The sequence below is a fragment of the Erithacus rubecula genome, assembly GCF_903797595.1.
Source record: "Erithacus rubecula genome assembly, chromosome: 12".
NCBI lineage: Eukaryota > Metazoa > Chordata > Aves > Passeriformes > Muscicapidae > Erithacus > Erithacus rubecula.
The window spans coordinates 12,766,779-12,790,278 of record NC_136664.1 but is presented as its reverse complement, the minus strand read 5'-3'; the positions used below and the strand labels follow the sequence as shown (position 1 = coordinate 12,790,278).

The window sequence follows — 23,500 nt, the reverse complement described above, 5'->3', positions numbered from 1 at the left end:
ATTAATAGGGAAAAAAATCTGTTTTCAATTTACTATTAATTGACTCCTTGTAAGTACTAAAATTTTTGTCTGTCTGCAATCACAGTATTTCCACTCCTCAAAAAAAAAGAGATTGTAACAGGATTCAGTGGCCTGCAATAAATCCTAAAGCAAACCCACCACAACTGTTCTTGGCAACTGTAGCAAACTACTTCCCAGCAAAGCAGTTAGCTGAGAAAAACCCATTATTTACTTATATCATACTGAATGAGGATCAGGGCTCAAGTTCTTGAATGAAACATGTATAATGTGAAAGTGATTTTCTTTTCAGAAGATTTGATAAAATTGACATTGTGTTTTCCTTTAAAAGAAACCAAAACAAAACATTAAATCTGGGTTTAAGGAAAGAAAAAGAAAAATCTCTAAATAATTGATAGAAGTGGAGGAGACAGAAAGCAGAAAATTCTCTAAGTTTGTAATTACACCATAACCACTCCCAAAAAGCCTTTTGGGTGAGTGTCTCTGACCAAAGTGGGCAATGAGACAAGTACAGGTTCTCACAGTGCAGGTACCCTCAGTGCAGGTACACACAGCTGCAGGTATCCACAGTGCAGGTACCCTCAGTACAGGTACCCTCAGTGCAGGTACACACAGCTGAAGGTACCCATAGTACAGGTACCCTCAGTACAGGTACCCTCAGTGCAGGTACCCACAGTGCAGGTACCCTCAGTACAGGTACCCTCAGTGCAGGTACCCACAGTGCAGGTACCCTCAGGTACAGGTACACACAGTGCTGGTACCCTCAGTGCAGGTACCCTCAGTACAGGTACCCTCAGTGCAGGTACCCACAGTGCAGGTACACACAGTGCAGGTACCCTCAGTGCAGGTACCCTCAGTGCAGGTTCTCACAGTGCAGGTACCCACAGTGCAGGTACACACAGTGCAGGTACCCTCAGTGCAGGTACCCATAGTGCAGGTACCCTCAGTACAGGTACCCTCAGTGCAGGTGCCCTCAGTGCAGGTACCCACAGTGCAGGTACACACAGTGCAGGTACCCTCAGTACAGGTACCCACAGTGCAGGTACCCTCAGTGCAGGTACCCATAGTGCAGGTACCCACAGTGCAGGTACCCTCAGTGCTGGTACCCACAGTGCAGGTACCCATAGTGCAGGTAACCATAGTACAGGTACCCTCAGTGCAGGTACCCACAGTGCAGGTACCCACAGTGCAGGTACCCTCAGTACAGGTACCCTCAGTGCAGGTACCCACAGTGCAGGTACCCTCAGTGCAGGTGCCCTCAGTGCAGGTACCCTCAGTGCAGGTACCCACAGTGCAGGTACCCATAGTACAGGTGCCCTCAGTGCAGGTACCCTCAGTGCAGGTACCCTCAGTACCGGTGCCCTCAGTGCAGGTACCCACAGTGCAGGTGCCCTCAGTGCAGGTACCCATAGTGCAGGTACCCTCAGTGCAGGTACCCTCAGTGCAGGTACCCATAGTACAGGTACCCATAGTGCAGGTGCTCTCAGTACCGGTGCCCTCAGTGCAGGTACCCATAGTGCAGGTACCCTCAGTGCAGGTACCCTCAGTACCGGTACCCTCAGTGCAGGTACCCAGCCCAGGGGGTCCCGTGGGGGCAGCCCCTGCCCGGTGCCAGCTCTGTCCCAGGAGATGGCTCTGCAGGGCAAACCCCAGCCCAGCACAGGGCACGGCTAATAAGGAGCAGGCTTTTGATGTTGCAAAATTCTCCATCTGTTCCCGGGATTTCTAATTACAGGCATTAATCTGTGCCCCTCCAAAGAGCCATAATTGGTAGGTGTTTGCCTCATTAGTCATTCAGGTGCTGAGCCTCTCCACGCACAGCCGCAGCAGCTCTGGCCAAGCAAATGTAGCTGTACGGGCTTTGTGTGCGGTACCACTGCAATTTTTGGAGTTGTGGTGGATTCCAAGGACACGTGCAGTTACTGTAGCTCAGGGGTATTTTAATATCCTGAAATGCCACCAGATGGCACTGACTGATTCCGAGGCCCCTGGTCCCAGCCCCGCGCCGGGCAGGGCCCTGCCATGGCCGCAGGTGCGCTCTGGGCTACTCAGGGCCTGCTTGCAGACTAGCTGCTGGCCAGCTGCACTCAGCTGCTCCTGCTCCCTTTTGATGGGGTTTGTTTGAAGCTGTGGCTATGAAATGCTATGATTCTGTGACAGTGACATAGAGCTTTTGGATTTAGACAGATTTGATTTTCCAATGTTATGTGCAATGGCTGTTTATCTGTTAAAGGCCTGAGCCAAACCGTACAAACAGAATATGAAGGCCAGGCTGCCTAAGTCCACCAAGATCTGATATTTGTTATTTGTTGCTGAGCTGGGTGAGTTCTTACCAAAAGGCAGAGTGCCATGGCCGTGGGACACTCACGGAGCTGGGCTGGAGGGGTTGAGTGGGTTCTTGCAGCTCTGCAATTCACAGTGTGCCACTGTGGCTGCTTCTGTACGGTCCCTTCCTGCCACCCCGCTGCTGAGCCCAACACAGCTGCTCCCTTCGCTATGGCTCATAAACCCCTCCTGTACATGAACGCTGCACACTCACGTCTGGACTCTACAGGTATCCCCATCTGATTCACAAAGACTCTTCTTGTTTTCCTATCCCAGTAAAGTATCATTCCCTGCTTTTGCCCAAACCGTGCCTTTCAGGCTGGCTGTAGCCTTCTGAAGGGTGCTGCTGTGGCTCAGTTGACTGACGAGTTGCAAGAATTACTTTTGAGTCCTTTTGTTGTGACACTGGTTTTGAGTTTCACTCATGTATAATGAATAGCCTTCCTTTATTAAGTCATTTATTATACAGCAAGTTCTTTAACTGAATCAGAAAAGTTTCTGGATAGAACCAATTTACTGTCATCGTATCATGGTGTAACATATGGATCTTACAAGAACCTATTTTCAGCAAATTCATACATTGCAAAACCTGCCCAACACTAAAACAGTAAGCTTTTCATTTAACAAACTTGTAGTCAAATCTAATCTTTGTTTTGCCTGGAAACTGATTTTTTTTTTTTCTGGTCACTGAAAGGGGAAAAATTCTATTTTAAGTGACCTTCTCATCTGTGAGAAGATACACATTGCCACATGCTGAAATACTACCAAAACTCTGCTTCTTTAAAAATAAGATTAATCCCACACTTTTTCTAGGTTTAAATCAAACTTTTAGTCGAAAGAAAATAAAGAATAAATAACACAGACAGTACAGACAAAGAACAGATGCTTACATTTAAACATATGCCATTCAACAGTTAAAAAAATTATTCAGACACCAACATATCAAAGGCATATTAGTGACATATGGTGTCTGACATGCTTCCACGAATGAATACATACACTGGCTTTGATGACAACCATGCAAATTGTATCTTTCCACATGAACAGTTTATCAGGAACAGTCAGATTTGTGCCTGCACAGCAACATGTATTTTTTATTTCTTGTGGAGGACACACCAAGTACAATCACACAGTATGTTAAATCAGGTGAATGTGTGTCAAATCATTCTCCTCCTTGTTTTCACTGAGGCCCAGACTGAGACTTTAAAGCATGTGAGCCCCAGCAAGCAGCTCTGCTTGGCAGGAAGGGCCAGCTGGCAGCTGTGCTGCTGCACAGGACTGCATTACAGCTCCAGGAAGAACTCCTCCTTCTGGGACAGCAACCCTGTCCTCAAAAGAAGTCTCAGGGCAGGGTATCCTCTAAACCAGCCAGACAATACATGGCAAATTTCTGTCATCCACACGAGGCTGGTGATTTGTCCTGGCTCCTCCAGTCCCTCAGAATCTCTGGGAATACAAAACCCAAACACCGTCTCCCATCAGTTGTGACAACACAGGCCTCATTTGGTGCATTTGCTAAAACCATTCCACAACACATTATTCATGACAAAACAGGAGCCCAGGAACAGCAAAGGCCAAGCACTGCTGAGCTGCTCTCCCAGAGACAGGCAAGCAAACTGAATTGGACACAGGGCACTTTTTCACTGAGGGCTGAGCCCCTTGGCAGATGGTCAGCAGTTCCAACAATGGGAGGTGATTGTTTCATCACAGCAGAAATACATATAAAGTTTATTATATCAGGGGAATGGTCAGGCTAGCATGGGGCTACATATCAAGGTATTTGAGTCCTGTCTAGCCTTCAGCCTGTTTCAGTGGAAAAAGCATAATTTCAGGTGCTGGAAAAGTTACACTGGACAAAATTTGAGGTGTCAGCTAAGAGGGTCTGGAAAGCAGCTGGGGTCAGATGTAGGGTTAAAGGAACTTTTAAGATTTTAGCTTTAGAACTCCATGGCTCCATTTTGCCTATGTTCCTTTCTAGAAAGTCGTCAGGGGGTAGATGTTCAGTTCAGAGTCTATAAAGTGAGAACAGAATAAGCAAAGGTCACACTGAAGTTTGCACAAATAGCAGCTGAGGAAGGTCAGGTTGTTGAGAAGAGACTTTACTGTGCCCACATATCTAAATAAAAAAGGACAAAAGACCAAACAAAACCCCCCACTTAAAAAAATCTAAATTAGCTCTATAGTTCTCTTCCCCACAAAACAGCTCCAACAATGATTTCAGTGGGCAGTAGCCTAAATAAATATTTTTCTCCATTAAACAGCTAATGTATTTCATCAGAATCAATCAGTTATTTCATTTTCAACAATTGCCATACAATCATGGAGGGTCTCCTAAGAATGCACTAAATAAGGAGAAATGCCAAAGTGTTATGCCTTCTCTGGCTACGTTTGGAGCCTAACAGGATACATGTGCTGGTCCCACTGATGCCTGGACAAGGCTTTCAGCTCATCGCTGGCTCACATCCTGTCACTTTGGAGAACAGAGAGCAAGCTGTCCTCCCTCCCAGGGGACAAGAGTACATCTGTTCCTCAGGCCAAGGTGCTGAAGACAGGCAGCAGCTCACCAGTGTTCAGCATAAAAATGCCAAGCAACTTGGGCTAGCCTAAAGATGCAGGTTTGATTGCAAGAGCTCTGCCTTGACGTTTTCTGTACTTTGGCTCCCAAGCTTGCTGCCCTTAAATAAAAATACTGTTAGTGTTTATAGAATTTCCAGTTTATTTTATCAGCCTCTCCTGTGTGCTCTCCCTGGTATAGAAAGAGTGGAAAAGTGCAATATATTGTCTTCTAGTCACTAGTTGGTCCTCCTTTAAGGACCTTGTAAGACATTTTTTGTGTATTGTTTCTCTGCATATGTGAGCAGCTTTACTACTTCATCCCCCTTAGGACCACTTAACAACATCAGCAAAGCAATTAAGTGTAGTTTTCAGGAAAATGCCAGAGGCATTACACTGTCTGGATGGGAGTCTCAACCCAATTATTTTCAGCTAGTTGTGAACTGTGGAAAGTGGACTTTACTTCATTATAACTTCAGTTCCCACTGATTAAAAGTCTAGTATGTTACAGACGGTAAGGAAAAATGAAACAATTAAACTTTCCATCAATAAAATTGCTGCATATTCTTCAACATAGGGGTTTACTTCTCTCCAGAGAAGTGATTAAAATGAACTGATTGAACTATAATTTGATTGACTGAAGAGCTGCAATCCATTGCACTAAAGCTGAAATTCCATCTTATTGCTCTATTTAACTCTGAATATAAAAAAAATACTGATGGTCTTGCAAAGCTCTTATGCAGTCATCCAGCTGAAATTTCTTGTTGCTTTCAGGCTGCAGCAGGTTCTGTTCTTTCACTGATGTGTCTGCATGATTCACAATGGATTGACGTCGAGAAAGACACGATGACACCTAGGAAATTATATTAATACAGCTTTAGAAAAAATAGAAAGGGCCTGTTATATTATCAGGTATCTTCTTCCTATTACATAATCATTTGGGGATTCTGAACACAAGCACAGATAAAGTGAACCCAAGAGACTGGAGAGAATAATTGTCAGGTAATATACAGTTGTTGCAGCAAAAATTAGCATATTCTCCTGATGAAAAATTCAGCTGTGATGCTCCTTCCTGCTGCAGAGCTGTCTTCAGGAAGGTGTGAGGCTTCCAGATGCAGAGGTTTGTAAGTGTGCTCACATATGGATGCCTCCTTCCTCCCAGGGTTTACCAGAGTGCCACTCTGGGTCTGGTCTCCAGCTGTGCTGGTTGTGAATTAGGATGCCTGAGTTCCAGTGCAAACACTGTTTCTTGGGACTCGGGACAAGTTTTGGTGGTTTGCTATGAGGGTTTTGTCTGCACAGATGTAGAATTCTGCTGCCAGAGGCAGGGGCTCCTATGGCACGAGGAGGGCTAATGAATACCAGCTAAGGAACAATGAGCTCCTTGCTTCTGTCAGCAGGCTACCAGGATGTTCTGGGCTATGAGGTAAACAGAATATCATTTCCCCCTCTGAAACTTTAGTCGAAATGCCATTTCCTGTTATGAGGCTACCCTTCTGTTGCATGACACCTGCTTCTGTATTCCAACCATGTATTTTGAAATAAAATGCAGTATTTGATCCATAGTAACATAGGGTGAGAATATAATATCATACTAAGTCCCAGCAAGAACACCTTTTATTGGTAATTAAGTGTATCAGGCTGGAGAAGATGTGTGGATAAAAATGGGCAGCAGCTGGGTCAAATACTTAATGCTTTTTTTCTGACAGACAGCTCAAACTCTGAATGAATTCAATACGTTTTCTCACTAAGATCACCAAGAACCAGGGCAAGTACTCCTTGATATTATTTACTACTGAGCTCAGTTTGCTGTGGAGCTTTGAACTCCTGGCTGTGCTGATCTATGAGGCTGGCTCATAGCTAATCAGGCCATGGATGTGATTTGTGCCAGCCTCAACCCTTGCATATTGCCAATCCCAGTTTTACAGCAATACCTGACCACAGTCAAGTTCTATTAATTCACTAAGTTCTTTGGTCTTAATGTTTACACCTAGGACATATAAATTCTTCCTATTTGTTAGCCAAAAACTACCAGAACTGTACTGGAGTCACTGAGGCAGTATTGATCTGAAAAAATGCTGCCTTCATCCAATTTAGAAGGAACAACTTTGACAAATTGTATTTGGCACTTAATGATTGCCTTGCATTATTAGCCCTTTCCTTTGTTTCCTCTTTCCTTTTGATTACCAATTGCTATGAATGTTATCCTCTACTCTGCCTCACCAGAGGTAACTTTGAATAAAGATGTGCAGCAACAGGAGCCTTTTAAAGGGAGACAAGGGCAAATAAAGAACCACAAATTTGCAGGTATCTCTGGAGGCTGCAGAATGTTTGCTACATCCCTGAGCCGAGTTTTATGTACACGCAGCAGAGGTACCTAGGCTCCAAACAACTTAAATGCCTGTTTGATGTCTATTTAATCTTTCAGTTCTTACACAGACAGATACATTCTCTCAATTATAAGACCTTTGCATCAAAGTTGAAGCAGAAGGTGCTGTGCTTGAAGTAATTTGTATCTTATTTTCTTGCAGGACAAGAAAATGACAAGAAAAGAGGAGCCCCAAGTATGAAACTAACCTTGAGACTTCTCTAATTCCTGCATGAGAAAGTGGCAGGGTCCTTGCAAAGCATTTATTCATGTCTAACAGCACTCCTACATTGAAGGCAGCAACCAGAGCCTGGGAAAGGGCTTTTTGTCACACTGACACAAGTCACAAGAAATCTGGGCAGTGTGCAAACAACATCAAGAGCAGGGCAGGACCTTCTCCCAAGCCCAGCCTGTGCTGGCACATGGAGGAGGAGGCACAGACATCTGGTGACATAAGCAATTGCTTAATGTGGTTCCCCAGAGAAGTGTCAGCAAGTGCATGGACAGGAGCTGGCAAACAGTTCCACCAGACCATGCTGGCCTGGCACATCATGGAAAAAGGGAAGAATGATTCAAGCTGGTTCTGCTTTCTGTACCCGTGGGTCTCCTGGCAGATGCACAGGAGTAACCATATCTACCAAAAAGAACATAATTTTGCTAAGGATGCTGCAAATCACACGACTCCTCTCTCCTTACCCTGTTATGAAGAGGCAACAGTTTTCTGTGTTTCAACAAGTTGATTTCAAAATCTCCAATTACACAAGTATGCAAAAATGTATTTGCCAGTAGATTTGTGTTTGGAAAAATACAGCCCTTTAATTACATAAATACCAAAATTCCCTATTTTTCCAGAAATGTGATTACTGCAATTTCTTCATTAGGAAATAGTTTCACTATTTAAGAAAATGTTATTTAAGAGGCGTGGTGTTATCTGTTTATCCCACACTGTTAACACCCCAGCAAAGCATAAGCAAACACTTGAATGCTTTCCTCCTAGCAACCAAGGTCTCTCACATCAGAAAAGCAGCATGCTTGTCTTTTTCTGTACCTTGTATTGAGCCAAATTTCTAGTTTGCAACCCTTTGGCTGTTCAACAACCATCCAATTCTTGGAATATAATTTTATGTGAAAGTCTAAACCAGTGACTATGGTCACAGGGCCAGATTTTCAGGCTTTTGTGTACCCCTTCTGCTGATGGAAATACTGCAAAATTAATTGTAGAAAATAAACTTCTTTACATTTACTAACCTGCTGCATGACTTAACTCTTCAAATTATCAACACATTTTACCAAGTGCTGAGTTTCTGCAATTCCCACTAGGATTAGTCTAAAACACAGATACTGAGTATTGCCTTTGGATCTCACTGTCTTTCAAGGCTGGGATAATGGTGCTGTTTTTACTGAAGAAATGGGGGGTTTTGAATCTCTTGAAATCTTTGCAGAATATTGGGGACCCAAAATCCCCAAACAAACCAGCAAACACACTATCAGAATCCTCTCCATGTCTAATTCCTTCTTTCCTCACATAAGGGTAAGTTCTTTCTTTCTTTTCTTATCTAAGAGTATCCTTGCTAACTCTTCAAGAAAATCAGAGGAGCACCTGGGAAATTTGTCTTCCAAGGAAAAGATGAAAGATATAGCTAAGTGAGAGGATGTGTCCTTCTCAACACTGACAGTGTGGTCAAAGAGACAGCTCCCCCTGACTTTTCCCTAAAGAGTTCACAGACAACTGTCCAGAAGAGCACTGTTGTCCCCAGCAGTTCTGCTAGCAGCAGGAATCACTGCAGCACTCTGGACTGCTGCTGCCGTGTCATTCCAGTGCCTCTAGGGTCACCTGAGTGCATTAAATTAACACTGTTCCCAGGCAAAGCCAAATGTCTGGCAACAGGATGGTGCAGCATAATAATGGGATAGGAGGGGTAGATACACTGCTAAAAATGAAATGTTTGAAAGGAATGGGGAGCACTGATTCTGACCAACGTGTGTTAGTGCCAAATGCACGTTCACACACAGATCTCCCAGCAGATTATGGGTCTCCTCACCACCACTTAACATTTTTATAGCTTATTTCAGTATTTTTGCATTTGTTTCACCTGTAATAATTTATTTACGAGTTTAAGATTATTAAAAATTTGAAGCCTCATTACAAACTATCCTGGGGGAATCTCACCTGCCTCATCCTATTACATTATTATTACCAAGAGTCTAATTTATATTTAATCAGACATCAATTGAACATCAATAAAATAATAATGAATTAATAAACCATATCTTCCTAGAAATACTAGTAGCTTAAGTATGTAAGTAAAGTCAGTGCACTGTCTGTGGGTCAGCTATCAAATCTCTCTATTTGACAGAACAATTTAGTATTTAGAATATGATAATAAGCTATAAAAATAGTCTTGCTATGATCTTCAGCTAATTCTTGTGATAATTATGACCATACTAACCTGTGAACCTGAGCTGAGAAGTAACCCAGAAGTAACCCATGTGACACAGTCATTTCCAAACACTGTAAGTGCCTAAGGGACTCCATGTTTCCACAAAGTGAAATGGCAAAAGAATTTTGGCTTGGGTAAATGGTTAATTTTTCACTTTAACATGACCTCTTAAATGGAAATTATTTATTTTTCTACACAGAAAAATCAAAATAAATATTTTTTTAAAAATCAGTATAACCTCTACCTATGAACACTAAAACAGCATAGCTCAACATTGTTGGTTGGAGGTTCTGTTTTAACAAAATATCAACCCAAAAAACAAGCTTTGGCAAGTACTTCTCTGCAGACAGAAGTGACATTATTTCAGCCTGGGGAATTTCACTAAAGACCCTGCTCCTATTCCACCCTATGGCTCCACAGTGATTGTCATCCCTAATTAGTGATGAATATCCATGTGCACTTCTTAGGTTTATATGTTTTCCCCTTCCTCTGCTAAGCCTCAAGAGTCAAAATTTTATTTCTGGATCTTTTTATTTCTTCAATTTCCTACTATGTATTTTCCTTTGTGGTTCAAATTTTATCAGGGATTGAAAAAGAGACCTAGATGCAAAAGATAACTATGTTGTCAGTATTCTTCTCTGTCCCAGTACACTAAGAATCACTTAAACCTGTTCTTCAAAATGATCCCACTGAAGTCAGTGCCTCAGCCCCTCACTTCATCAGGATTTACATGAGGGCTTTAAAGCTCAGCTAAAAGACAATACTATCCTTCAATGACAATATGATATTTTCTAATATTCACCGACTATCCTTTCCTTTTCATCCACTAGAAATTTGTCTTTTTTAGCTGCTTGGGTCTACTCTGGCTGTCTGTTTTACCCAAGCAAGGATTATAAGGCCAAGTGTCCTCAGGCATGCAGCATGGGCTCATGCAAAATTACAATCCATGGAAACTTCAATGCCACTTGGATATTGAGAAGTCCACCAAGAAGTGCTACTTGAATCTAACATAAAGAGGCTCCAGTTTAACATTTAAAATTTTATTAAGATCTAAAGGGGTCATCAGACATTCTGGTCTAATCTCTTATATGAGATTTTTACTGTTACTTCTGCATGAATCCCCACAACTCCTATTTGTGTAAAACACATCCCATTAAGATATTTCAAGTGTTAATCTGTAAATGGAAAATCCATTGTCTCGGTGGCTTACACTAGCATTTATTACCCCACTTCTCAACTGAACTTGCCAGGCTGTCACTCCCACTCACTGTCCTTCCCTCTATGCAGGGCTTTGGCAGCCCATATTTTGGCTGGTACACCACAACCCGAGTGAGCTGGCTCATCAAAGCTATGGGCAGCTCCACCACTCAGAAATGTGAAAGCCATTGCATGCTTATGTTCCATCCTGGGCAAACCTGTTTACCATGAAGGATTCACCTAAGTTCAGAATCAAGGACATCTCTGTTCTTCCTGAGCAGACCCACATACACTCCTTTTTGGGACACTCTTATGGGGAAATGATGACTAGTTTAACACAGAGAGCACCTTCCCACACATCTGAGGGATGGCTCCAATTTTTGGGCAACTCACTTACTGGATTTCATGTTTTCTACCATGTAAACACCATCAAATTAAAAAAAAAAAAAAAAAAAAAAAAGCCACTCACCTCTCTTTTTAAAAGTCTTCCACCATGGACTAGTTTCACTCTCATTGAATCAAATCACTCACTGACTTGACAGAACCTTCTCATGAGTAGGAAAGGATAAAAGTTTTCCATTTCTGGATGTGCTTTGCAATGGATCCTGTGAAAATCAAGATAAATAATGCACACTAATTCATCTTTAGTGAGCACAAATATAGTCCCCCAGCGTGACAGCTATTGGGTTGTATGCAGTGAGTCTGTATAAGCCCTTCTGTAAACACAACAACGAGTTAACCATCAGTCTCTTACTCCTTTCTCACTCTCTAGTGTGACAGACCCTTAATTATGGCTATTACATTAGTAATGGCTTCAGAGAAACCTACACAGCTGAGGCTGCATTCTCCTCTGGACATCAAAGATTAAAAAGTATTGAAACCCTGCCTGGGAAAACTCCTCAGTGACATCTGCTGATGTTCATCCCAACCAAGGAGTGCTCTGTTCTAGACAGTGAGTACAAACCTCCAGCTCACTGCCTCCTACTCCTGGACGATAAGGGAGCCTACAAAAATTTTGCACCATTGGAAAGGGTAAGATTTGCACCTGAAAACACTGAGAGAAAAGAAAACTCCACCTCACATTAAGCTCTGAAAAACTACTAGAGACTTTGGGTATCTTACCCCAGCCCATAGATCCTGCAGAATTCACCCATCTTTGCTAAGTCCCTGACTGATAGTGTTTATGGCACAACAATGCAAAAACAAATCACAAATTATGGTCGTGTAACAGAAAATTGAACTTGAATAGAAACCCCCACTATGGCCCTGCATCACCAGCATCTATCACTGCACCACAGCAGCAACATTTTAATTCTGTATGTGTAGCATTTATGGGCACCCTTCAGGAATAAACATGCTTCTACAGTCAGCTAGGGAGTCCCCAGCAAGGGGACAACAGGACAGAATCGAGATTCAGGTTTGCACAAAACAATTAATAATTCATAAACTCTCTACACGTAAGTAACATGTAATTCTTACACAGCAATTACTAAAAAATAATGTAACTGCCTCTCAAGAGAATTACTAGGAAACACTGTTATCCTCTGCAGGTATGCACATGCAAGCTAAAGCTAAGTCGATGTAACAGGTGATGACACATCCTGTGATAAATTATTTGGTTTAAAACTGTTTTGGAATATGTACCAACTTATTGATAGCCAACATCTTAAAACATTGCCTATGTGGAAAGCAATGCCTGCAAATTGTCAATTCTTAATAAAGCTCTGTGCTTCTAAGTATTACTGTTGATGCTGCTCTTGATTTAGATTCAGCTAATTTTTGTCTAGACTCAGCACTGTGGCTCATCCATGTTTCTCTGTTTCCCTGAGGATTTGGAAATACAAATTTTGACTTGATGAGCCTATTAAAAAATTAAGAAATACACATGCAGGACTGCCCTTTTCTGTCCATGAAATAAAATGGATTCAGGATGCTATAAAGGCATATATGTTTAGTAAAAGTCCAGGCTCCAAGATGAACACTGTATTGTCTACAAGAAAATTATATTGTCCTAAAACAACACTGTCAAGGTGCACTACCACACTCAAGTAAGCCTGGATGTGACACGCAGGAAAAGAATTTTTAGAAAGCCCCAACTGTACAGGTAAGTTTCTTTGGAATTTCACAGCCATGTGGTGATGCTGCAAAAATAACCAGAATCAAACAGCTCCCTGCTAAAACTTAAGACTGTTCTTTACCTGTATAATCATCACACAGCACACTTTATTGTCAAGATCTGCTGTAAGCAATACAAATCTCAGGTATAACCTCAGCAGTAACATTTCTTTGTGAATGTTTGCCCTTCCAAATATGTTTTAACCAACACCATGCCCAGTACTCTGTAAGCCATGATCCTCAGCTGTGGGAGCTTAGCAGTTTGCCACTCATTTAGTCAGCTCTGAGCATTGCTAAAGATTAGGTCTCATGTAATTCTGAGTTCAAAAATCTATTCTGAAAAAGGAAATTTAAACTATTTATGATCCTTTTTGCAGTTTAAATCCTGTAGAATGTTTTTGATGGAGGTTTTTGACTTCAAAAACCCACAGTTTGAATTAAAGTCTATAAAAAACCCTCTGATTTGCCACAGAAATCAATCTTCTGCTGTCCAATTTCATTCTTAATGAAAGAGACAATTCAGAAACCTACAGGAACATGCTTTATTGATTCATTCACAAGTCACTAAAGCCTGTGCCTATGTTCCCTCTAATAAACCTACCTGCATAGTGCTTCTCATGCACTGAATTGCAGACAGAGACAATGACCCCAGATTTGTTCTGCTGGAAGTCCAGTGAGACTAAACACACCCAATAAATGTGAACACAGCACACCACTAAGTTAATGGCAAATGTGTGTAGGACACAAAGAGACTTATATTTCCTCTTTCTTATTCCTTCAGCTGAGCCTCTGCTTTCTCTGTAATTTATTTACCCAGGGCAGTTGTGCCCAGATGCATACCTGTTTTCTTCATGGAGGTCCTTGTTTTTCTCAATTTTGTAGATGGATTAAACAAAGCTGGAGGAGGCCATCCTACATGTGTGAGGTCACACAGTGACCTGCAATCTGCACTGCAGCAGATGCCCAAATTCATTCAGGTTCAATACCTAATTTGGCATAAAACTGGAGTGCAGCTGCACTGTACTGGATATCTTATAAATATGTCTTTCAATAATCTCCCTCACTTCTCATGAAAGCAGTAAGAAGTCATAAGAACAGCAGAGCCTATATTGGGTGAGTTTTCCTATTAAATTCCTGTAATGCATCTCAGCTATGACCTGTAGTAATTTGGGTGATCTAATAAGGCTGAATGCCCCATAAGAATCTGGGATGATACTCTGTCTACCTGCAAGACAGAAGTACAAGAGAGCAGTGAGATATCAGGAATCACACAGCAGTCAGAACAAGAGTGAACTTAAAAGAAATAGGTGTTAGAAAATACAGGAAAATATGCTTTGCACAGTCCTACAGCTACTTTCAAGTACCAACAATTCAACATCCATTTACAATTCAAAACATTGAATCTACTTGTCCTGCTTAAGGGAATATGCTACACTCAGATTTAGCATCAGGTTTTATGGTAACTACAGTTAATCCAATTATTCCAGTAGAAATACCTTGAAGTATGGCATTTTTTCAGGTTCACACAGGCTTGTCAGATATCCAAACAGTCTTTTGCCTTCTGCCTTATGAGACAATAGATTTTAGGGAGCCCATTTCTCTTACATCATTCCAATACTCTTCTCCCTTTACATATGCTTTTGACAAGTGTGCACAGATCCAGTCAAGAATAACACTTTTTTTACTGCAAAACTTATCTATCACCTGCATTAGAATTTAGTGGGGTTAGTAATTCTAGTGAAGAATAGTTTCAGAAAGCATTCTCTGCTGTTAACTAGATAAATAAGGTAACAAGCAACTATGTGGTGTATAAAGGAATTAAAATATTTTGATATGCACTTTAATATTTCCCCTAATTCTAAAATCAGCCAAAACTCCAGCATAAAATTCAGTTTTCCTTTAGAATTGCCTCTCAGCAGGGTAGTGGGCACAAGTTATCGCTTAGTGCCATACTGTATGTTCAAAGCCATCAGCATTCAATGTGCTAAGAAGTGACACTGAATCCCACAATCTGAAATAAAAATGAAAGTTTCAAAAAGATTTCAGAATTTAGATGAATATAAATAGCTGCTTTGAAGATGGAAAGCATTTTACAGATTTACATTTTGGTCTGTTTTGTACGGATAAACAGACAAAAAGTATTTTTTAAATGGAGCAATATGATTTTCAGTTAACACTTTCCATAATTAGATTGTAAGAAATACTAGGAGCCACAGAAAGAATTATTTATATTCACTGTACAGAGAGCTTATGTTTTGCTTCTGCTTATTATTTGAGCTTCTGAAAAGCAACTCATTTTATACCTTAACAACCATTAATGTAAGCCACTAGCTTTTTGCAAATGTACATTCCCACTATCACCTTCCCCAGCTATGAGGATTCAAAGAAATCAGGGCACTATCATTGTTTAGTAAAGAGACTCAGAAGGTTTATCAAAGGTTTTCTTTTCTTTTGAATGACACAACTAATGTTGTCAAAGAATTCATACAAACTTGGAATGAAAATGTTACAAAAAGTGCTCTGAAATGAAAATTAATTGGAAGGATTCATACTCTAACACTGCTTGCTGTCACTTTGCTCTTAATGACTGAAGTGTTTTTATAGTTTTCTGTGCTCTTCCTTAGTGCTGTATAATTTGATTTCCAAATCCCCTGAGAGCTCTGTGACAAACCTGCAGGGTGTTTCCAGGATGTAAAGGTCAGAGCTGAGGACAATGGGCATGGAGTGTGCAGAAGACAAATCTCAGAATCTCTTGCTTCAAATGTGTCACTGACACAGAAAGCAGGGTCAGTAAAGCACAAAGAGAAGCCTCTTAAAGGAAAATCAACCATGGTGGCAACTTCCTAAGGAAAAATCAACTTTGATGGGAGCCTCTTAAAGATGTTAGTGCAACCACCAGCAGAATCCAAGTGGCATTCCTTAAAACAAAGGGAGAAGACAGCTTTCCCTGAGATCTGATGCATGGAAATCAAACAAGGTCCCACATTTCATGAAAAAAATTATATACTGGGAAGCCCAAACTGCCTCATGTGTAACACTTGGAATTAAGGGAAATCATCCTGTACTGTATTTCTGGACTACTTCCCACCCCACCCTCCAAAGAACTCTTTCCTCAGCCAGCTCCTTCCCTGCCCTCAGACCAGCCTCTAATTTTCTGACAGGATATTGCTCTTTTGGGCTAGACACCATATAACCTTCCCTATTCTGGCTGGCCCCACAACTGTTAAATTAGTGCCAGCCAATCCCTATCTTAGGGTTCCTAACTACCTTATTATCTTTTTTACTGTTTAATTAACATAATCACTTCTTAAAAACAACTGTAATACTTGTTAGTGGAACAGGTGCTGTAACTAATAAAAAGTCTATAAAGAGAAAAATCAATATCCCACCAGATGTATGTAGAAGATGTACCTTTTATCATCACAAATTCCCTTTTGGGGACCTGAAAGTATTCTCTGATGTAACTGCATGATATGCCTCAGTTTTAATTCACTTGTTATTCTTTGCTTAATCAAGTTCATCTGTAGTATAAATGTGAGCACCATTATGCTAATTTCTGCACTAGACATGCAAATATATAATAATTTGTGTGCCAAATTATTAAGGTTCTGTCTATAATGTTATGCCCCTATTTACTATCTATATTTTATGTCTTATGGATTTCTAAACATTTAAATTTATATCAGTGCTGTCACATATCTGCAAGCAGAGACAGTTTTATGAGCACTAAAAAAGCTGCAACACACAGACTCTAAATACTAATGACATAAATGGTATCCACTAATGGTCTCTATTTTTATTACAATGCAAAACTTCAATACATTGCAATTACTACTGCTCTAAGGCTGAACCATACAGATTGTATAATGCCAACTTCAATCTCTATAGCATAAAATGACATTATTTGTTGTTCAGCCCTGTACTGCAGATGTTGACTGAATGCTCAAGTCAGCAGTTGGAGCTAAAATTCACTCTATTTACAAAGTCTTACTGTTAACTAATACCCTAAATTGTCAGATATGCCAATGCATTAGACATTTTTCAAAGCCTGCTGCACTGATAGCATGTAAGTGTAGTACATGTCTTCTTGTACCTGCCAACAGCCAGGAACTTTGCAAAGGTAAAGCATGTCAAAAAAGGGAATTATCTTCTTATGCTTCTCTGTTAAAAATCTTTAGTGAGCAGTTTTTCTAAAATATTGCAATACAAAAGTGCATTCAACAGACCTTACTCTCTTCTAACTGGTTTCTTTTTCACCTTTTTAATGCTAAATTTTAAATTCTTCATTCATAATTTCAAGTGTCTCCTTTTACTTCAGCTACCAAAGGGATTAAAGCTTCCTCCTAGAATTTTGAGACAGTGGAAATCTCAATGTTCATAAAACTGGATGAAAACAAGTGCATTGCAAAATCTCTTACATGAGCTGGGGATGGAGGGGTTAATTTCATTTCATCAATGCATTTTGCTTGCCAGAAACTTTCACCAAAATAAAGGAGAACCAAGTTCATCTCTCAGACTTTTTCAGGCTGGTTCGTCTCACATAAAACAAGTGCAACTAGATTCCATCTCATTGACTTCAAGAGTAACCTCCAGAAAGCTGAAAGTTTTGCTTGAATCAGGAGACATTTTTCCTGTTTCCATGCAGCTGGGAAGTCATTTACACAAGCAAAACACTGGAGACAAAGCAGGTGTCAGACTGGGTAGCATTTTACATGCATTCTCTGACACAAGGCAGACAACAGAAACGTGCACACAAAATATTTCCTTTCAAGGGCTGGCTAGTGCAAACAGCAAGATGGAGGAGACATTAGTGCAATTATTACAGAGTTACCAAATACTCTCTGTCCTTAGAAACACAATCCAATATCACTCATAACTTTTAAGAATGGAAACCATTCCACCTGAAAGCAGTACTTTCTTTAAATTTTCTCAGCTTGCAAAATCTAAACTCACAAAACTGACCAGAGAAGGACACATGAAGCAATATATACAGAATAATTATAGCTAAATCTTACAACTGAGAATACTGGCATAGAATTACATATTTTTTTCTCCTTCCTTTTTCTGCCAAGAATCTTGAACATGGCAAGCCCTAATACAATCCACATTCACTTCAGTGTCCTAATATTTTGACTAAATAGGTTTTATATAGGATTCTAGTTAACTACCTCTGTTGCACAATTGCAACAATAAAATATTCCAACTGAAAATCCAATGGCAGTTTTAATTTCAGAATCCAGGATTTCTCAAGAGAACAAATTCATTAAAGAGTTTTAGGAAAACACAGCTTTTTTTCAACAAGTAAAATATATACATTTTCTTGACCTGGTTTTAAAATAAGAATTTTAACACAATAGCTCATTTTTGAAATTCAAAATGTTCAGAGACAAGTAATTTTAAATCCTCTCTGCATGTCTTAGAACTTGAGACAAACCAGTTCAAGTTCACTAAAACAAAAATGAAATATTTGAGTACATGAAAAACATTTTAATTATTCTCCTTTTTTTTTTTTTTTTGAGGAAATGGTTGGGTAACTGCAACCAATTTTGAGGAGTATTTTGGACCCTTTGAAATTTCATCATTGAAAACCTGCTTTGTTCACTGTAATACTTTCTCCTTGCTTAACAATCACATTGTGGCAGGAATGTGCATTGAGGAGGAAGTGAGCTCTTTATAATAAGACCTTGGACAAAATCTGCAGGCATCAACATGAAAGAAAATGTTAACTGTGTTTCAGTTTGTAAGTGTATTGCCCCCCTGGAAAAGCAGCAATAGGTCATGGGCTGGCTAATGCAAAAACCAACAAGTGCCTGACCCTTTTTTTTGTGTTTGTTTGTTCGGTTGGTTTTCTTTAGTTTCATTCCCCCTTATTTTGTCTTCACAAGTTTGCCCTCATAACTCTCAGTGCAACAGAGCCCAATGTCATTTCCCTAACAGACCACACTTGATGAGGTGCCTAATTAAGCAAGCAGCTGCCCTAAAACTCTGCAATACCAAGGAGAGGGAATGAGACACCTGCAGAGGCTGAGTCAGATGTCTCTTCTGGAGAGCTCCCCCTCCTAACGCAGGTGTCTCAGGACAGCAGAGTTACTGGGGCTGACACCAGCCCATGACCCAAAAAGGGAGCTCTGTTTCAGCCTCAAATGTGCTCATTCCATGAGAGCACCGAAAGAGAGCACAGTTAAGAGCACAGCTGCTGCCCAGAGTCAGACTCACAGAGCTCTCCATGGATATTGCAGGCATTCCCAGAGCCCTAGGTCAGGTGGGTTTCCAAACTCACAGACTTGGCAGCTGTCTCTGGGCACCTCTCCCATCCTGTTGCTCCAGTCTCTTCTACAACAAAAAAGAACATAAGCATTTGAGGAACTTATCTCTGCCTGGGTACACACAGTGAAAACATTCTCCCTCACTGAAACAATAAAAAAACACCAAAAACAATAAAAGACTTTCCATCTACTTCTGTGTGTGGTCAATTGAGCCCTAAACTAACAGACTCCTGGCCCTGTTCCCTGCTTGGAGTATTTGACAATAGTTTTGTTTCAAACTGTAAAGACACTATTTTAAAAATCACTCTAGGAAGGATGGCTGGCTGTATCTGCATTCCTTCCAAAGGGAATGGGGTAGAGTATTTACACCCAAGGCAATGGCTTTCTAAGGTGTTTCTTCTGATTATAACAATACAGTGAAACAGCTATAATACCTGGAAGCTTTAGACTTCTGCCTTGTGACAATGCAGATGAACAGCTTCAACCTTTGCAAGAAATTGCAGTATGAACGTCTGTTTTATTCCACAGTTGTGTCTGAGCAGACTATTAATAGAATACTGATAAATGCTACAATAGCTATTCTTTTTCCTCCCCTTTTGCTTTTATGCTATTGTCAATACCTATCCTTCCCCTGGTGCTGTCAGCTGATGCCTGCCTCATAACTCTTGGGGTAACAGCATTAGGCGAAAAAGAAATTAAGTTTAAATAAAACTGCCAGGTAGAATCAACATTATGAGATTATGGACTGAATTGTTTCCTGAAGAGGCACATATATGCAGCATTATACCTCTAATGACCTAAAAAGAACTTACATATTAAAATTTAATTACTATAATATTATTTAAGAGAAGGGGAAAGATACTAAAGCTGAATTTTTTTCTTTTTCTAGGAGCTCTGCAATTTTTAATGGCAAGTAATAACTACATCTTCTCCATACATTTCCTGGGGACTGTGTAGGTAGCATCACACACCACATCATGTTGACAAAAAAGCAAAGGTGTTATGAGGTGCTGGGAAAACGTGCATGTGTCTGGTAGGACATTTATCCAAGCCTTTGCCAGTCTGTGCCATTCTTGGGCACTTGGCTGCATTTGCATAATTCTCTTGTTTGTGCTCACTCTTGTGTAATAAATCTAAAAAGATAGGGAGCTGCCACTGCTGGTGCTGTGAGTAAAAAGAAACCAGTGAGATTATGGAGAACACACAATATAAAAACTACACAATAAAAATTTGAGTTTCCTGCTAATACTTGCAAGCCACGGTGCTAAAAATAAATGAATATTTGATAACAATACCAATAGCCTCAAATAATCAGTATAGCATGCAAATAAGTGAAGTTATTTACCATATAACAGCAGTATTGTCCATGCTAATGTTTGTGTCTCATATCCTAGAGCCACAGTCAGATCCTTCATCTGGACTGCAGCAACTGCTCTTGCTGTCAGAAGCAACCAGCCCCTGAACTGGGTCTTTCAAGGAAGCCAAGTAATGAAGTGCCATGGAGAACAAATTTTTTGCTCTCTGAAGTAATGTCTTCAGTGAGTTAGAGGAAACAGCTCTGTCCCAGAGAAGCCTCTAAGGCTGCAACTTTTGTTTCATCTGCTTTGAAGATTCGTATTTTCAGAATTCTCAGGTGATTAAGATTGAAGTAAATAACACATGTAAAAGAAATTAATAAAAATCAAAATCTTTTTTTTTTCATAAATGCCTAAATAAAGTTGGGAAGAACAACAAATACCTAGATGTTTGTCCAATCTGAACACAATCCAAAACAGCAACAAAAAGCTCTAGCACATCCACAGTTAAAAGTAACTGTTCTACTGAACAGTAAATATTTATCTTTTAAGATCATGGTGGCAAGTACTGTAGAAACATGCATGCATTCATTTTAGGAATAGCTAACATTTGCTCATGGCTGGAAAGCCATCTTGGTGAAGACAATTTAATAAAATTGCTTTAATAAAATCAACAAGGAAACTACAAATATAGTATGTGTGAAGTGGGACAATCAAGAAAAATAAATTATGTGGCATTTTCAGGAAAGCTGAGTCAGCTGATAGCTGGAAATCTGGACAACAGATACCAGAGGAAATCCTCAGTGTGTACTCACCAAAAGAAAACTGAATTAATTTCAGTGCACAGAGGAATAGACTCAAACCTATAGCTGTAGTAAGACACCATTATGAGACTGGGAAAAAAATTAGCAATGCTAATGGCTGAATGACAGTGGATGTAAAAAGTATAGGAAATTATAAGGGTACAGTAGTGATGGTGAAATAGATATCAAAGGAAGAAAGGAGGTCCAAGTACATGTGGGAAGGCAGGTAAGATAGACAGAGGTACCTAAAACAGGGGCTGATGGCAAAGAGGGACTGGCAAGATGCAGAAGAAACAAAAGTATTTGAAACCTTTATCAAGAGACATATTAGAGGATTTTAAAATATATAGTTGGTTATAAACTGCAAGGATTTCTCTTCAGCTGGGTTTTTTGTGTACTTATCTGCAGATTCAGAGACTGTCAGTTTTGGAGATTACATCTTATGCATATTAGTCTTTCAACATATTGAAACTTTTTTTGACCTTTCCTGAATAATAAGTGGTATTTTTATGTAAATTAGTCTTCTTCAATTTTTCTTGTGATATCAAATATCTTAAATATTGGGCATGCTTCCCATAGCAGAACTATTTCAAAGAATGAACAAACTGATAATAAATAAACATTGCTGGTAACTTTAATTATTTCCCTAAAACTGTATTTTAAATGCTTGAAAATTTGCAATTTTCTCTCACAGAAGCCAGAGACAGCACTTTTTACATCTTATGGCCACTCCCATTGATACCTGCTCCAAGAAAAGTTGAAATGTTCAGTTCTGCTAAGTCAGGCTGACAGATTTCACAAGGCACAATGGACCAGTGAAACTCTGAACTGAGGACCTGGTTACTGCTCATACTGAGTCTTCCAGTCTGTGTTTATGACTAACAGAATTTACCTGCTATAGCAAAATTTCACTTGGCATCTTCTTCACCCCACCTTTTCACATTTCCCTTAAAACCCAAATATCTGAGATGCCTAATGATGGGAATAGATCAGAATAAAGGTTTCTGCACAAGGAAGGTTAAGGGCTACAAATCTCTCCACACAGCTCTGCACCAAGCAGTAAAGAGCTGAATTAAATGCAATAGTAAAGCAGAGCTGAACTTTGAGATGCATCCCCTCCTCTCACTCTGCCTTTCCTTGGTACTGCTCAAAAACAAAGCCTAACTAGCTGGTGCAAACTAACTTTACATAAGCAGTTATGACCTAAACAAAGTTTGAACAGTACATAGCCTCTGGGTACTCTTTTGAGTAAATTTTGAGTTTAAATTTAGATTTTTTATTGCCCTTGGAATGCTGAAATAAACTTTCAGTCCCACTGGTACAACTCCAGGAAGAGACTATATTAAATTTCTCTGTTCATGAAGGTGTGTGCCTTCCTTCTATTCATTACCAGGCATGCAAGTCACATAATAAAGCTGAGCTGGTTTTATTCTTATCCAATATGTACCTTATTATGCTTAACAGAATTCTGCAAGGCAGTTCCCATTAGCAAGTGGCATCATGTAAGAGCTGAGCATCCCATCAGGGGTCTCTAGAGTTGAGCACAGACCTGACACACCCAGGGCCTACCAGGGAAGGGTCACAAGATTGGTTTTCATTCCTCTAGCCTGGGATAGATATCTTCAATTTCCCTGTTTCTGCAGAACAACATTTAGAACTAACTCAAATCAAATCAAACCAATCAACTTACTAAGATGACATTGCGGTAACACAAGAGCAGAATTTAACATCTGAAGTTTGAAAAGGCAAACCTAGAATTTTCTTATTTGACAAGGAAAGAAGCCTTGAATACCCTGATACCAGTAATATGCACTAGCCTTACACACCTAACATTTCATCATCACTTCCAAAATCAAATCTGTCCTGGATTCAGAACAATTTAGCTAACTGGGAAGAGGAAAACAGTGACCTTTCTCCTACAGGATAAGGAAAGATTCACCCTCTTCCTTACTTGCTCCCCTGTGGAACTGGAAGAAGCATTCCTTGTTTCCAATGTTCCAGTGCCTAATGCTGCCAGGGCCCAAAGCAGAACATCCAAATTAACAGTTGTAATAAGCAGTGAAGCAGAGACTGCTGCACACGAGACCAGATGCAAATCATCATTTGCCTCAATAAATAA

The 23,500-nt window shown here is 40.2% G+C and overlaps 1 long non-coding RNA gene across 3 annotated transcripts in view; it reads right to left on the bottom strand.

Moving 5' to 3' along the window:
- Positions 1-2,784: 2,784 nt before the first annotated feature.
- Positions 2,785-23,500, bottom strand: part of LOC306806791 — a 29,096-nt gene continuing 8,380 nt past the window's right edge. Inside the window, exons 4-6 of one of the 3 annotated variants that reach the window (XR_013775572.1) lie at positions 19,234-19,426; positions 11,372-11,507; positions 2,785-5,749 (exon numbers count right to left, since the gene is read on the bottom strand). This is a non-coding gene — a long non-coding RNA (uncharacterized lncRNA). The remainder of the gene's footprint in view (positions 5,750-11,371; positions 11,508-19,233; positions 19,427-23,500) is intronic. The other 2 variants (XR_013775573.1, XR_013775574.1) reach the window with 2 other exon arrangements.